The 14188-nt window shown below is 43.2% G+C and overlaps 1 protein-coding gene across 1 annotated transcript in view; it reads left to right on the forward strand.

The window, feature by feature from the left end:
* LOC128642479 (perforin-1-like) overlaps positions 1 to 14188 on the forward strand; it is a 55606-nt gene that overhangs the window by 13987 nt on the left and 27431 nt on the right. The gene's annotated exons all lie outside the window — the stretch shown is intronic.

Raw genomic sequence — 14188 nt, forward strand, 5'->3', positions numbered from 1 at the left:
CCTCTGTAGAGTGCAGATTGACAACATCAGCACTTTATATTTATAGTCCCCTTGCTCAATATAAAGCTGTAAGGGCATTGTGCTAATAAAGATTTTATTTTAAAAACTGATAACATATCAGTAATAGAGTATGAATTTAGTAGTATGAAACACTAGCTCGGAGCACTAGCAGCTGGATTAGGTACAAGCAGTGATTTTTATTACTGAAAGCAATTCATTGAACGGAAGTTATAAACCAGTTGAGTGTCCAAGCAATTACTAGTGCAGCCATTTTTTTAACCTGCAGGATACTAGCAGCACTGAAATAATCATTAGAAGACTGGGTGATTATTAGTAAAATAATTACTTATTAATTAGTAGGGAACTTTTAAAATACTATAAATTGAGAAATACATACATATGTTGTACTATGTTATGTTTTTAAATTCTGTGGGGTGGGTAGTTGGTTCGGCTCCTTAGCTTAAATTCCTGCTATTTCAAATAAAGATAGCAAAAGAATGAAGAAAAAGTGATAATCTGAGTAAATTAGAAAGTTGATTAAAATCACTGCTGTATTTGAATCATGAAAAAAAAATTTGGGTTTGGTATCCCTTTAAAAACTTCTGTTTTGTGTTTGACTATGTGCATGATTGTGTGTGTTTTAAAGCTTGTCTGTATGTGACATTGTGTGTGAGAGGGTAGCTGTTTGTGTGTGTGATAACGTTTGTCTGTATGTGACAGTGTGTGTGAGAGGGTAGCTGTTTGTGTGTGTGATAAAGTGTGTCTGTATGTGACAGTGTATGTGAGAGGGTAGCTGTTTGTGTGTGTGATAAAGTGTGTCTGTATGTGACAGTGTATGTGAGAGGGTAGCTGTTTGTGTGTGTGATAAAGTGTGTCTGTATGTGACAGTGTATGTGACAGGGTAGCTGTTTGTGTGTGTTAGTGATGTCACGAACAGTTCTGCCGCGAACAGTTCCCAGCGAACATATGCGATGTTCGATCCGCCCCCTATTCGTCATCATTGAGTACAACTTTGACCCTGTATCTCACAGTCAGCAGGCACATTCCAGCCAATCAGCAGCAGCCCCTCCCTTCCAGACCCTTCCACCTCATGGACAGCATCCATTTTAGATTCATTCTGAGTGTGCTTTCTTAGGCCTAGATTTAGAGTTTGGCGGTAGCCGTGAAAACCAGCGTTAGAGGCTCCTAACGCTGGTTTTAGGCTACCGCCGGTATTTGGAGTCACTCAAAAAAGGGTCTAACGCTCACTTTTCAGCCGCGACTTTTCCATACCGCAGATCCCCTTACGTAAATTACGTATCCTATCTTTTCAATGGGATCTTTCTAACTCCGGTATTTAGAGTCGTGTCTGAAGTGAGCGTTAGAATTCTAACGACCAAACTCCAGCCGCAGGAAAAAGTCAGTAGTTAAGAGCTTTCTGGGCTAACGCCGGTTCATAAAGCTCTTAACTACTGTACTCTAAAGTACACTAACACCCATAAACTACCTATGTACCCCTAAACTGAGGTCCCCCCACATCGCCGCCACTCGATTAAATTTTTTTAACCCCTAATCTGCCGACCGCCACCTACGTTATACTTATGTACCTCTAATCTGCTGCCCCTAACACCGCCGACCCCTGTATTATATTTATTAACCCCTAACCTGCCCCCCACAACGTCGCCGCCAGCTACCTACAATAATTAACCCCTAATCTGCCGACCGCAAAGCGCCGCCACCTACATTATAGCTATGTACCCCTAATCTGCTGCCCCTAACACCGCCAACCCCTATATTATATTTATTAACCCCTAATCTGCCCCCCTCAACGTCGCCTCCACCTGCCTACACTTATTAACCCCTAATCTGCCGAGCGGACCGCACCGCTACTATAATAAAGTTATTAACCCCTAATCCGCCTCACTAACCCTATAATAAATAGTGTTAACCCCTAATCTGCCCTTCCTAACATCGCCGACACCTAACTTCAATTATTAACCCCTAATCTGCCGACCGGAGCTCACCGCTATTCTAATAAATGTATTAACCCCTAAAGCTAAGTCTAACCCTAACACTAACACCCCCCTAAGTTAAATATAATTTAAATCTAACGAAATTAATTAACTCTTATTAAATAAATTATTCCTATTTAAAGCTAAATACTTACCTGTAAAATAAACCCTAATATAGCTACAATATAAATTATAATTACATTGTAGCTATTTTAGGATTAATATTTATTTTACAGGCAACTTTGTTATTATTTCAACCAGGTACAATAGCTATTAAATAGTTAAGAACTATTTAATAGTTACCTAGTTAAAATAATTACAAAATTACCTGTAAAATAAATCCTAACCTAAGTTACAATTAAACCTAACACTATACTATCATTAAATTAATTAAATAAAATACCTACAATTACCTACAATTAAACCTAACACTACACTATCAATACATTAATTAAATACAATATCTACAAATAACTACAATGAAATAAACTAACTAAAGTACAAAAAATAAAAAAGAACTAAGTTACAAAAAATAAAAAAATATTTACAAACATAAGAAAAATATTACAACAATTTTAAACTAATTACACCTACTCTAAGCCCCCTAATAAAATAACAAAGACCCCCAAAATAACAAAATGCCCTACCCTATTCTAAATTACTAAAGTTAAAAGCTCTTTTACCTTACCAGCCCTGAACAGGGCCCTTTGCGGGGCATGCCCCAAGAATTTCAGCTCTTTTGCCTGTAAAAAAAAAAATACAATACCCCCCCCCAACATTACAACCCACCACCCACATACCCCTAATCTAACCCAAACCCCCCTTAAATAAACCTAACACTAAGCCCCTGAAGATCTTCCTACCTTGTCTTCACCCTACCAGGTTCACCGATCCGTCCTGAAGAGCTCCTCCGATGTCCTGATCCAAGCCCAAGCGGGGGGCTGAAGAGGTCCATGATCCGGTCAAAGTCTTCATCCAAGCGGGGCAGAAGAGGTCTTCCATCCGATTGAAGTCTTCATCCAGGCGGCATCTTCTATCGTCATCCATCCGGAGCGAAGCGGCAGCATCCTGAAGACCTCCGACGCGGAACATCCATCCTGCCCGACGACTGAACGACGAATGACGGTTCCTTTAAATGACGTCATCCAAGATGGCGTCCCTCGAATTCCGATTGGCTGATAGGATTCTATCAGCCAATCGGAATTAAGGTAGGAATATTCTGATTGGCTGATGGAATCAGCCAATCAGAATCAAGATCAATCCGATTGGCTGATCCAATCAGCCAATCAGATTGAGCTCGCATTCTATTGGCTGATCGGAACAGCCAATAGAATGCAAGCTCAATCTGATTGGCTGATCGAATCAGCCAATCGGATTGAACTTGATTCTGATTGGCTGATTCCATCAGCCAATCAGAATATTCCTACCTTAATTCCGATTGGCTGATAGAATCCTATCAGCCAATCGGAATTCGAGGGACGCCATCTTGGATGACGTCCCTTAAAGGAACCGTCATTCGGCTAGTAGGCGTCGGGAGAAGAGGATGTTCCACGTCGGAGGTCTGCAAGATGGATCCGGAAGAAAGAAGATTGAAGATGCCGTTGATAGAAGACTTCATCCGGATCATGGACCTCTTCAGCTCCCGCTTGGATAAAGACTTCATCCGGATCATGGACCTCTTCAGCTCCCGCTTGGATGAAGACTTCAGCCGGATCATGGACCTCTTCAGCCCCCCGCTTGGGCTTGGATCAGGACATCGGAGGAACTCTTCAGGACGGATCGGTGAACCTGGTATGGTGAAGACAAGGTAGGAAGATCTTCAGGGGCTTAGTGTTAGGTTTATTTAAGGGGGGTTTGGGTTAGATTAGGGATATGTGGGTGGTGGGTTGTAATGTTGGGGGGGGGTATTGTATGTTTTTTTTTACAGGCAAAAGAGCTGAATTTCTTGGGGCATTGCCCCGCAAAGGGCCCTGTTCAGGGCTGGTAAGGTAAAAGAGCTTTGAAATGTAGTAATTTAGAATAGGGTAGGGCATTTTGTTATTTTGGGGGTCTTTGTTATTTTATTAGGGGGCTTAGAGTAGGTGTAATTAGTTTAAAATTGTTGTAATATTTTTCTTATGTTTGTAAATATTTTTTTATTTTTTGTAACTTAGTTCTTTTTTATTTATTTAATTTAGGGGGGTGTTAGGGTTAGACTTAGCTTTAGGGGTTAATACATTTATTAGAATAGCGGTGAGCTCCGGTCGGCAGATTAGGGGTTAATAATTGAAGTTAGGTGTCGGCGATGTTAGGGAGGGCAGATTAGGGGTTAATACTATTTATTATAGGGTTATTGATGCGGATTAGGGGTTAATAACTTTATTATAGTAGCGCTCAGGTCCGCTCGGCAGATTAGGGGTTAATAAGTGTAGGCAGGTGGAGGCGACATTGAGGGGGGCAGATTAGGGGTTAATAAATATAATATAGGGGTCGGCGGTGTTAGGGGCAGCAGATTAGGGGTACATAAGGATAATGTAAGTAGCGGCGGTTTACGGAGCGGCAGATTAGGGGTTAAAAATAATATGCAGGGGTCAGCGATAGCGGGGGCGGCAGATTAGGGGTTAATAAGTGTAAGGCTAGGGGTGTTTAGACTCGGGGTACATGTTAGGGTGTTAGGTGCAGACGTAGGAAGTGTTTCCCCATAGCAAACAATGGGGCTGCGTTAGGAGCTGAACGCGGCTTTTTTGCAGGTGTTAGGTTTTTTTTCAGCTCAAACAGCCCCATTGTTTCCTAAGGGGGAATCGTGCACGAGCACGTTTTTGAGGCTGGCCGCTTGCGTAAGCAACTCTGGTATCGAGAGTTGAAGCTGCGTTAAAAATGCTCTACGCTTCTTTTTTGGAGCCTAACGCAGCCTTTTTGTGGACTCTCAATACCAGAGTTATTTTTATGGTGCGGCCAGAAAAAAGCCGGCGTTAGCTACGCGGGTCGTTACCGACAAAACTCTAAATCTAGGCCTTAGTGAGAGGAGGGACAGTGTAGCTGCTCCAGATTTAATAGGGAAATCGATAGCTAGGCTAGTGTATTCAGTGTCCACTACAGTCCTGAAGGACTCATCTGATCTCTGCTGTAAGGACAGCACCCCAAAAAGCCCTTTTTAGGGCTAGAACATCATTTTTTTTAAATTATTTTTTATTTTTTGTAATCTAATTGCAGTTGCCTGCCTGGCAGCGTGTGTGTCAGGCTCACAGCTTATACTTACTGTGCCTACTTGCTCAGTGCCACCAGTCATATCTGGTGTAACAGTAGTGTAAATTTAAAAAAAAAAAAATCTTAAACATCAGTCTGCTAGTGTAATCTAATTGCAGTTGCCTGCCTGGCAGTGTGTGTGGGCTCACAGCGTATACTGTGCGTACTTGCTCAGTGCCACCAGTCATATCTGGTGTAACAGTAGTGTAAATTAAAAAAAAAAAAACTTCTGTCTGCTAGTGTAATCTAATTGCAGTTGCCTGCCTGGCAGTGTGTGTCAGGCTCACAGCGTATACTGTGCGTACTTGCTCAGTGCCACCAGTCATATCTGGTGTAACAGTAGTGTAAATTTTTTAAAAAAAAACTTTGACATCAGTCTGCTAGTGTAATCTAATTGCAGTTGCCTGCCTGCCAGGCAGCGTGTGTGTCAGGCTCACAGCGTATAGTGTGCCCACTTGCCCAGTGCCACCAGTCATATCTAGTGTAACAGTAGTGTAAATTTAAAAAAAAAAAACTTTGACATCAGTCTGCTAGTGTAATCTAATTGCAGTTGCCTGCTTGCCAGGCAGCGTGTGTTTCAGGCTCACAGCGTATAGTGTGCCCACTTGCCCAGTGCCACCAGTCATATCTGGTGTAACAGTATTGTAAATTTGTTAAAAAAACTTTGACATTAGTCTGCTAGTGTAATCTAATTGCAGTTGCCTGCCTGCCAGGCAGTGTGTGTGTCAGGCTCACAGCGTATAGTGTGCCCACTTGCCCACCCAGTGCCACCAGTCATATCTGGTGTAACAGTAGTGTAAATGAAAAAAAAAAAACTTTGACATCAGTCTGCTAGTGTAATCTAATTGCAGTTGCCTGCCTGGCAGTGTGTGTCAGGCTCACAGCGTATACTGTGCGTACTTGCTCAGTGCCACCAGTCATATCTGGTGTAACAGTAGTTTAATTTTTTTTAAAAAAAACTTTGACATCAGTCTGCTAGTGTAATCTAATTGCAGTTGCCTGCCTGCCAGGCAGCGTGTGTGTCAGGCTCACAGCGTATAGTGTGCCCACTTGCCCAGTGCCACCAGTCATATCTGGTGTAACAGTAGTGTAAATTTTTTTATAAAAAAAATTTGACATCAGTCTGCTAGTGTAATCTAATTGCAGTTGCCTGCCTGCCAGGCAGCGTGTGTGTCAGGCTCACAGCGTATAGTGTGCCCACTTGCCCAGTGCCACCAGTCATATCTGGTGTAACAGTAGTGTAAATTAAAAAAAAAAAAACTTTGACATCAGTCTGCTAGTGTAATCTAATTGCAGTTGCCTGCTTGCCAGGCAGCGTGTGTGTCAGGCTCACAGCGTATAGTGTGCCCACTTGCCCAGTGCCACCAGTCATATCTGGTGTAACAGTAGTGTTAATTTTTTAAAAAAAAACTTTGACATCAGTCTGCTAGTGTAATCTAATTGCAGTTGCCTGCCTGCCAGGCAGCGTGTGTGTCAGGCTCACAGCGTATAGTGTGCCCACTTGCCCACCCAGTGCCACCAGTCATATCTGTTGTAACAGTACTGGAATTTTTTTTTTTTTTAAAATGTGACATCAGTCTGCTAGTGTAATCTAATTGCAGTTGCCAGCCTGCCAGGCAGTGTGTGTGTCAGGCTCACAGCGTATAGTGTGCCCACTTGCCCACCCAGTGCCACCAGTCATATCTGGTGTAACAGTATTGTAAATTTGTTAAAAAAAACTTTGACATTAGTCTGCTAGTGTAATCTAATTGCAGTTGCCTGCCTGCCAGGCAGTGTGTGTGTCAGGCTCACAGCGTATAGTGTGCCCACTTGCCCACCCAGTGCCACCAGTCATATCTGGTGTAACAGTAGTGTAATTTTTTTTTAAATAAACTTTGACATCACTCTGCTAGTGTAATCTTATTGCAGTTGCCTGCCTGACTGCCAAGCAGCGTGTGTGTCAGGCTCACAGCGTATAGTGTGCCCACTTGCCCACCCAGTGCCACCAGTCTGTTGTAACAGTAGTGTTAATGTTTTTTAAAAAAACTTTGACATCAGTCTGCTAGTGTAATCTAATTGCAGTTGCCTGCCTGCCAGGCAGCGTGTGTGTCAGGCTCACAGCGTATAGTGTGCCCACTTGCCCACCCAGTGCCACCAGTCATATCTGGTGTAACAGTATTGTAAAAATTTTTTAAATAAACTTTGACATCACTCTGCTAGTGTAATCTTATTGCAGTTGCCTGCCTGCCTGCCAGGCAGCGTGTGTGTCAGGCTCACAGCGTATAGTGTGCCCACTTGCCCACCCAGTGCCACCAGTCTGTTGTAACAGTAGTGTTAATTTAAAAAAAAAAAACTTTGGCATCAGTCTGCTAGTGTAATCTAATTGCAGTTGCCTGCCTGCCAGGCAGCATGTGTGTCAGGCTCACAGCGTATAGTGTGCCCACTTGCCCAGTGCCACCAGTCATATCTTGTTTAATAGTAGTGTAAGTGTACATTTTAAAAATAAAAAAAATATTTTGACTGTGAAACATAAGTTTGCTTGTTTGTTTCAGGCTCACAGCGTATACTGTGCCCAATCACAGTAGCTTGCACGCATAGTACCACTAATGGAAAAAAAAATGACAGGCAGAGGCAGGCCAATCCGCAGGGGCCGTCGTGGTCGTGGTGCTGTGATTCCCTTTGGCCCTAGAATAATGCCCAGTGTTCAGAGGCCACGTACCCTGGACTCGAAAAGTTCTGAGGAGGACATAGTTGACTGGATAACACAGGACACCCAATCTTCTACAGCTTCCGCTCTGAACCTTGACGCACCATCATCCTCCAGCTTAGCTTCGGGCACCTCTGAAGTTACCACTCGCCCGCCTGCTGCCACCACCAAAACTAGCACCACAGCCACTTCACTTGATCTGTCAGAGGAGTTATGTACACATCAGTTTGAAGAAATGAGCAACCATCATTGACAGAGGATGTAGATAACAGTGATATGTCTCAGTCAGGCAGCATAACAGACATGGACGACATACGGTGTGATGATGATGATGTTGTACCCGCCGCTGCTTCCTTTGCTGAGTTGTCAGATACAAGTGAAGCGGTTGATGATGACGATGCGTCCGTGGATATCACGTGGGTGCCCGCTAAAAGAGAAGAAGAACAGGGGGAAAGTTCAGATGGGGAGACAGGGAGGAGGAGGAGACAAGTTGGAAGCAGGGGGAGGTCATCGCAAGGAGCTAGTGGCACAGTCAGACAGCATGCATCGGCACCCGGGGTCAGCCAGACAGCACGCCAATCAACGCATGCTGTTGCCACCACCAGAATGCCGTCATCGCAGAGCTCAGCAGTGTGGCATTTTTTTTGTGTGTCTGCCTCTGACAACAGCAATGCCATTTGCAACCTGTGCCAAAAGAAACTGAGTCATGGGAAGTCCAACACCCACCAAGGTACAACTGCTTTGCGAAGGCACATGATCTCACATCACAAACGCCAATCTGCCCACAGTCAGGTGTCTGTCAAGGACATGTTTGAGCGTAAGAAGCCAGTGTCCCAAAGTCACCCCCTTGACCGGCGTCTGACAGCTGGCTTTTCTGAACTCTTAGCCCGCCAGCTTTTACCATACAAGCTGGTGGAGTCTGAGGCATTCAAAAAATTTGTAGCTATTGGGACACCGCAGTGGAAGGTACCCGGCCGCAATTTCTTTGCACAAAAGGCAATCCCCAACCTTTACTCGATTGTGCGAAAGGAAGTAATGGCATGTCTGGCACACAGTGTTGGGGCAAGGGTCCATCTGACCACTGATAGCTGGTCTGCAAAGCATGGTCAGGGCAGGTATATCACCTACACTGCGCATTGGGTAAACCTGCTGACGGCTGCCAAGCATGGAATGCGTGGCTCTGCAGAGGAGTTGGTGACACCGCCACGACTTGCAGTGTAGTGATAGTGTAGTGTTATGTGTATTTGTAACTTAGGTTAGGATTTATTTTACAGGTAATTTTGTAATTATTTTAACTATTTTAGCTATTAAATAGTTAATAACTATTTAATAGCTATTGTACCTGGTTAAAATAAATACAAAGTTGCCTGTAAAATAAATATTAATCCTAAACTAGCTACAATATAATTATAATTTATATTGTAGCTATATTAGGGTTTATTTTACAGGTAAGTATTTAGCTTTAAATAGGAATAATTTATTTAATAAGAGTTAATTTTTTTCGTTAGATTTAAATTATATTTAATTTAGGGGGTGTTAGTGTTAGGGTTAGACTTAGCTTTAGGGGTTAATCCATTTATTATAGTAGCGGTGAGGTGCGATCGGCAGATTAGGGGTTAATAATTGAAGTTAGGTGTCTGCGATGTTAGGGAGGGCAGATTAGGGGTTAATACTATTTCTTATAGGGTTATTGAGGCGGGAGTGAGGCAGATTAGGGGTTAATTATTGTAGATAGCTTGCGGCGACGTTGTGGGGGGCAGATTAGGGGTTACTAAATATAATATAGGGGTCGGCGGTGTTAGGGGCAGCAGATTAGGGGTACATAGGGATAACGTAGATGGCGGCGGTATACGGAGTGGCAGATTAGGGGTTAATTGTGTAATGCAGGGGTCAGCGATAGTGGGGGCGGCAGATTAGGGGTTAATAAATGTCAGGTTAGGGGTGTTTAGACTCGGGGTACATGTTAGGGTGTTAGGTGCAGACTTAGGAAGTGTTTCCCCATAGGAAACAATGGGGCCGCGTTAGGAGCTGAACGCTGCTTTTTTGCAGGTGTTAGGTTTTTTTTCAGCTCAAACTGCCCCATTGTTTCCTATGGGGGAATCGTGCACAAGCACGTTTTTGAAGCTGGCCGCGTCCGTAAGCACCGCTGGTATCGAGAGTTGAAGTGGCGGTAAATTATGCTCTACGCTCCTTTTTTGGAGCCTAACGCAGCCATTCTGTGAACTCTAAATACCAGCGGTATTTAAAAGGTGCGGCCAGAAAAAAGCACGCGTAGCTAACGCACCCCTTCTAACTCCAAATCTAGGCCTAAGATAGCTACAATATAACTAATAATTATATTGTAGCTATTTTAGGATTTATTTTTATTTTACAGGCAACTTTGTATTTATTTTAACTAGGTACAATAGTTATTAAATAGTTATTAACTATTTAATAACTACCTAGCTAAAATACTTACAAAATTACCTGTAAAATAAATCCTAACCTAAGTTACAATTAAACCTAACACTACACTATCATTAAATAAATTAAATAAATTAAATACAATTACCTAAAATTAAATACAATTAAATAAACTAAACTATAGTACAAAAAAAACAAACACTAAATTACAAAAAATAAAAAAATATTACAAGAAGTTTAAACTAATTACACCTAATCTAAGCCCCCTAATAAAATAAAAAAAACTCAAAATAATAAAAGTCCCTACCCTATCCTAAATTACAAAGCAATCAGCTCTTTTACCAGCCCTTAAAACCCACCACCCACCACCGCACACATACAGACCCAAAGTAATCAGCTCTTTCACCAGCCATTAAAACCCACCACCCACATACCCCTACTCTAACCCACCCAATCCCCCCTTAAAAAAACCTAACACTAACCCCCTGAAGATCTCCCTACCTTGAGTCGTCTTCACCCAGCCGTGCCGAACTCTTCATCCAATCCGGGCGATGTGGTCCTCCATCCGGGCGAAGTCTTCCTCCAAGCGGGGCAAGAAGAGGTCCTCCATCCGGGAGAAATCTTCATCCAAGCGGCGTCTTCTATCTTCATCCATCCGGAGTGGAGCGGAGCCATCTTCGAAGGAGCCGATGCGGAGCCATCCTCTTCAACCGACGGACTAACGACGAATGACGGTTCCTTTAAATGACGTCATCCAAGATGGCGTCCCTCGAATTCCGATTGGCTGATAGGATTCTATCAGCCAATTGGAATTAAGGTAGGAAAAATCTGATTGGCTGATTCAATCAGCCAATCAGATTGAAATTCAATCCGATTGGCTGATCCAATAAGCCATTCGGATTGAGCTTGCATTCTATTGGCTGTTCCGATCAGCCAATAGAATGCAAGCTCAATCCGATTGGCTGATTGTGTGTGTGGTAAAGCTTGTCTGTGTGTGACAGTTTATGTGAGAGGGTAGCTGTTTGTGTGTGTAATAAAGCTTATCTGTATGTGACAGTATGTGTGACAGAGTAGCTGTTTGAGTGCGTGATAAAGCTTGTCTGTATGTGACAGTGTGTGTGACAGGGTACCTGTTTGAGTGTGTGATAAAGCTTGTCTGTATGTGACAGTGTGTTTGACAGGGTAGCTGTTTGTGTGTGTGATAAAGCTTTTCTGTATGTGACAGTGCGTGTGAGAGGGTAGCTGTTTGTGTGTGTGTTAAAGCGTGTCTGTATGTGACAGTGTGTGTGACAGGGTAGCTGTTTGTGTGTGTTATAAAGCTTGTCTGTATGTGACAGTGTGTGTGAGAGGGTAGCTCTTTGTGTGTGTTATAAAGCTTATCTGTATGTGACAGTGTGTGTGAGAGGGTAGCTGTCTGTGTGATAAAGCTTGTCTGTGTGTGACAGTGTGTGTGAGAGGGTAGCTGTTTGTGTGTGTGATAAAGCTTGTCTGTATGTTGCAGTGTGTGTGAGAGGGTAGCTGTTTGTGTGTGTGATAAAGTTGTCTGTATGTGACAGTGTGTGTGTGAGAGGGTAGCTGTTTGTGTGTGTTATAAAGCTTGTCTGTATGTGACAGTGTGTGTGACAGGGTAGCTGTTTGTGTGTGTTATAAAGCTTGTCTGTATGTGATAGTGTGTGTGAGAGGGTAGCTGTTTGTGTGTGTGATAAAGCTTGTCTGTATGTGACAGTGTGTGTGAGAGGGTAGCTGTTCGTGTGTGTGTGATAAAGCTTGTCTGTATGTGACAGTGTGTGTGAGAGGGTAGCTGTTCGTGTGTGTTATAAAGCTTGTCTGTATGTGACAATGTGTGTGAGAGGGTAGCTGTTTGTGTGTGTGTGATAAAGCTTGTCTGTATGTGACAGTGTGTGTGACAGGTTAGCTGTTTGTGTTTGTGATAAAGCTTGTCTGTATGTGACAGTGTGTGTGAGAGGGTAGCTGTTTCTTGTGTGTGATACAGCTTGTCTGTATGTGATAGTTTATGTGAGAGTGTAGCTGTTTGTCTGTGTGATAAAGCTTTTCTGTATGTGACAGTATGTGTGACAGGGTAGCTGTTTGTGTGTGCGATAATGCTTGTCTGTTTATGACAGTGTGTGTGACAGGGTAGCTGTTTGAGTGTGCGATAAAGCTTGTCTGTATGTGACAGTGTGTTTGACAGGGTGGCTGTTTGTGTGTGTGATAATGCTTGTCTGTATAAGACATTGTGTGTGACAGAGTAGCTGCTTGTGTGTGTGATAAAGCTTTTCTGTATGTGACAGTGCGTGTGAGAGGGTAGCTGTTTGTGTGTGTTATAAAGCTTGTCTGTATGTGACAGTGTGTGTGTGTGTGTGAGAGGGTAGCTGTTTGTGTGTGTGATAAAGCTTGTCTGTATGTGACAGTGTGTGTGAGAGGGTAGCTGTCTGTGTGTGATAAAGCTTGTCTGTGTGTGACAGTGTGTGTGAGAGGGTAGCTGTTTGTGTGTGTGATAAAGCGTGTCTGTATGTGGCAGTGTGATTGAGAGGGTAGCTGTTTGTGTGTGTGATAAAGCTTGTCTGTATGTGACAGTGTGTGTGTGAGAGGGTAGCTGTTTGTGTGTGTTATAAAGCTTGTATGTATGTGACAGTGTGTGTGACAGGGTAGCTGTTTGTGTGTGTTATAAAGCTTGTCTGTATGTGATAGTGTGTGTGAGAGGGTAGCTGTTTGTGTGTGTGATAAAGCTTGTCTGTATGTGACAGTGTGTGTGAGAGGGTAGCTGTTTGTGTGTGTGTGATAAAGCTTGTCTGTATGTGACAGTGTGTGTGAGAGGGTAGCTGTTCGTGTGTGTGTGATAAAGCTTGTCTGTATGTGACAGTGTGTGTGAGAGGGTAGCTGCTTGTGTGTGTGATAAAGCTTGTCTGTATGTGATAGTGTGTGTGAGAGCGTAGCTGTTTGTGTGTTTGATAAAGCTTGTCTGTATGTGACAGTGTGTGTGAGAGGGTAGCTGTTTGTGTGTGATAAAGCTTGTCTGTATGTGACAGTGTGTGTGAGAGGGTAGCTGTTCATGTGTGTTATAAAGCTTGTCTGTATGTGACAATGTGTGTGAGAGGGTAGCTGTTTGTGTGTGTGTGATAAAGCTTGTCTGTATGTGACAGTGTGTGTGAGAGGGTAGCTGCTTGTGTGTGTGATAAAGCTTGTCTGTATGTGACAGTGTGTATGAGATGGTAGCTGTTTTTGTGTGTGATAATGCTTGTCTGTATGTGACAGTATGTGTGACAGGGTAGCTGTTTTTGTGTGTGATAAAGCTTATCTGTATGTGACAGTGTGTGTGAAAGGGTAGCTGTTTGTGTGTGTGATAAAGCTTGTCTGTATGTGACAGTTTATGTGAGAGGGTAGCTGTTTGTGTGTGTGATAAAGCCTGTCTGTATGTGACAGTATGTGTGACAGGGTAGCTGTTTTTGTGTGCGATAATGCTTGTCTGTTTGTGACAGTGTGTGTGACAGGGTAGCTGTTTGAGTGCGTGAAAAAGCTTGTCTGTATATGACAGTGTGTGTGACAGGGTAGCTGTTTGAGTGCGCGATAAATCTTGTCTGTGTGTGACAGTGTGTTTGACAGGGTGGCTGTGTGTGTGATAATGCTTGTCTGTATAAGACAGTGTGTGTAACAGAGTAGCTGCTTGTGTGTGTGATAAAGCTTTTCTGTAGGTGACAGTGTGTGTGTGAGAGGGTATCTGTTTGTGTGTGTGATAAAGCTTGTCTGTAGGTGACAGTGTGTGTGAGAGGGTAGCTGTCTGTGTGTGATAAAGCTTGTCTGTGTGTGACAGTGTGTGTTAGAGGGTAGCTGTTTTTGTGTGTGATAAAGCTTGTCTGTATGTGGCAGTGTGTGTGAGAGGGTA

The sequence above is a fragment of the Bombina bombina genome, chromosome 11, assembly GCF_027579735.1.
Source record: "Bombina bombina isolate aBomBom1 chromosome 11, aBomBom1.pri, whole genome shotgun sequence".
NCBI lineage: Eukaryota > Metazoa > Chordata > Amphibia > Anura > Bombinatoridae > Bombina > Bombina bombina.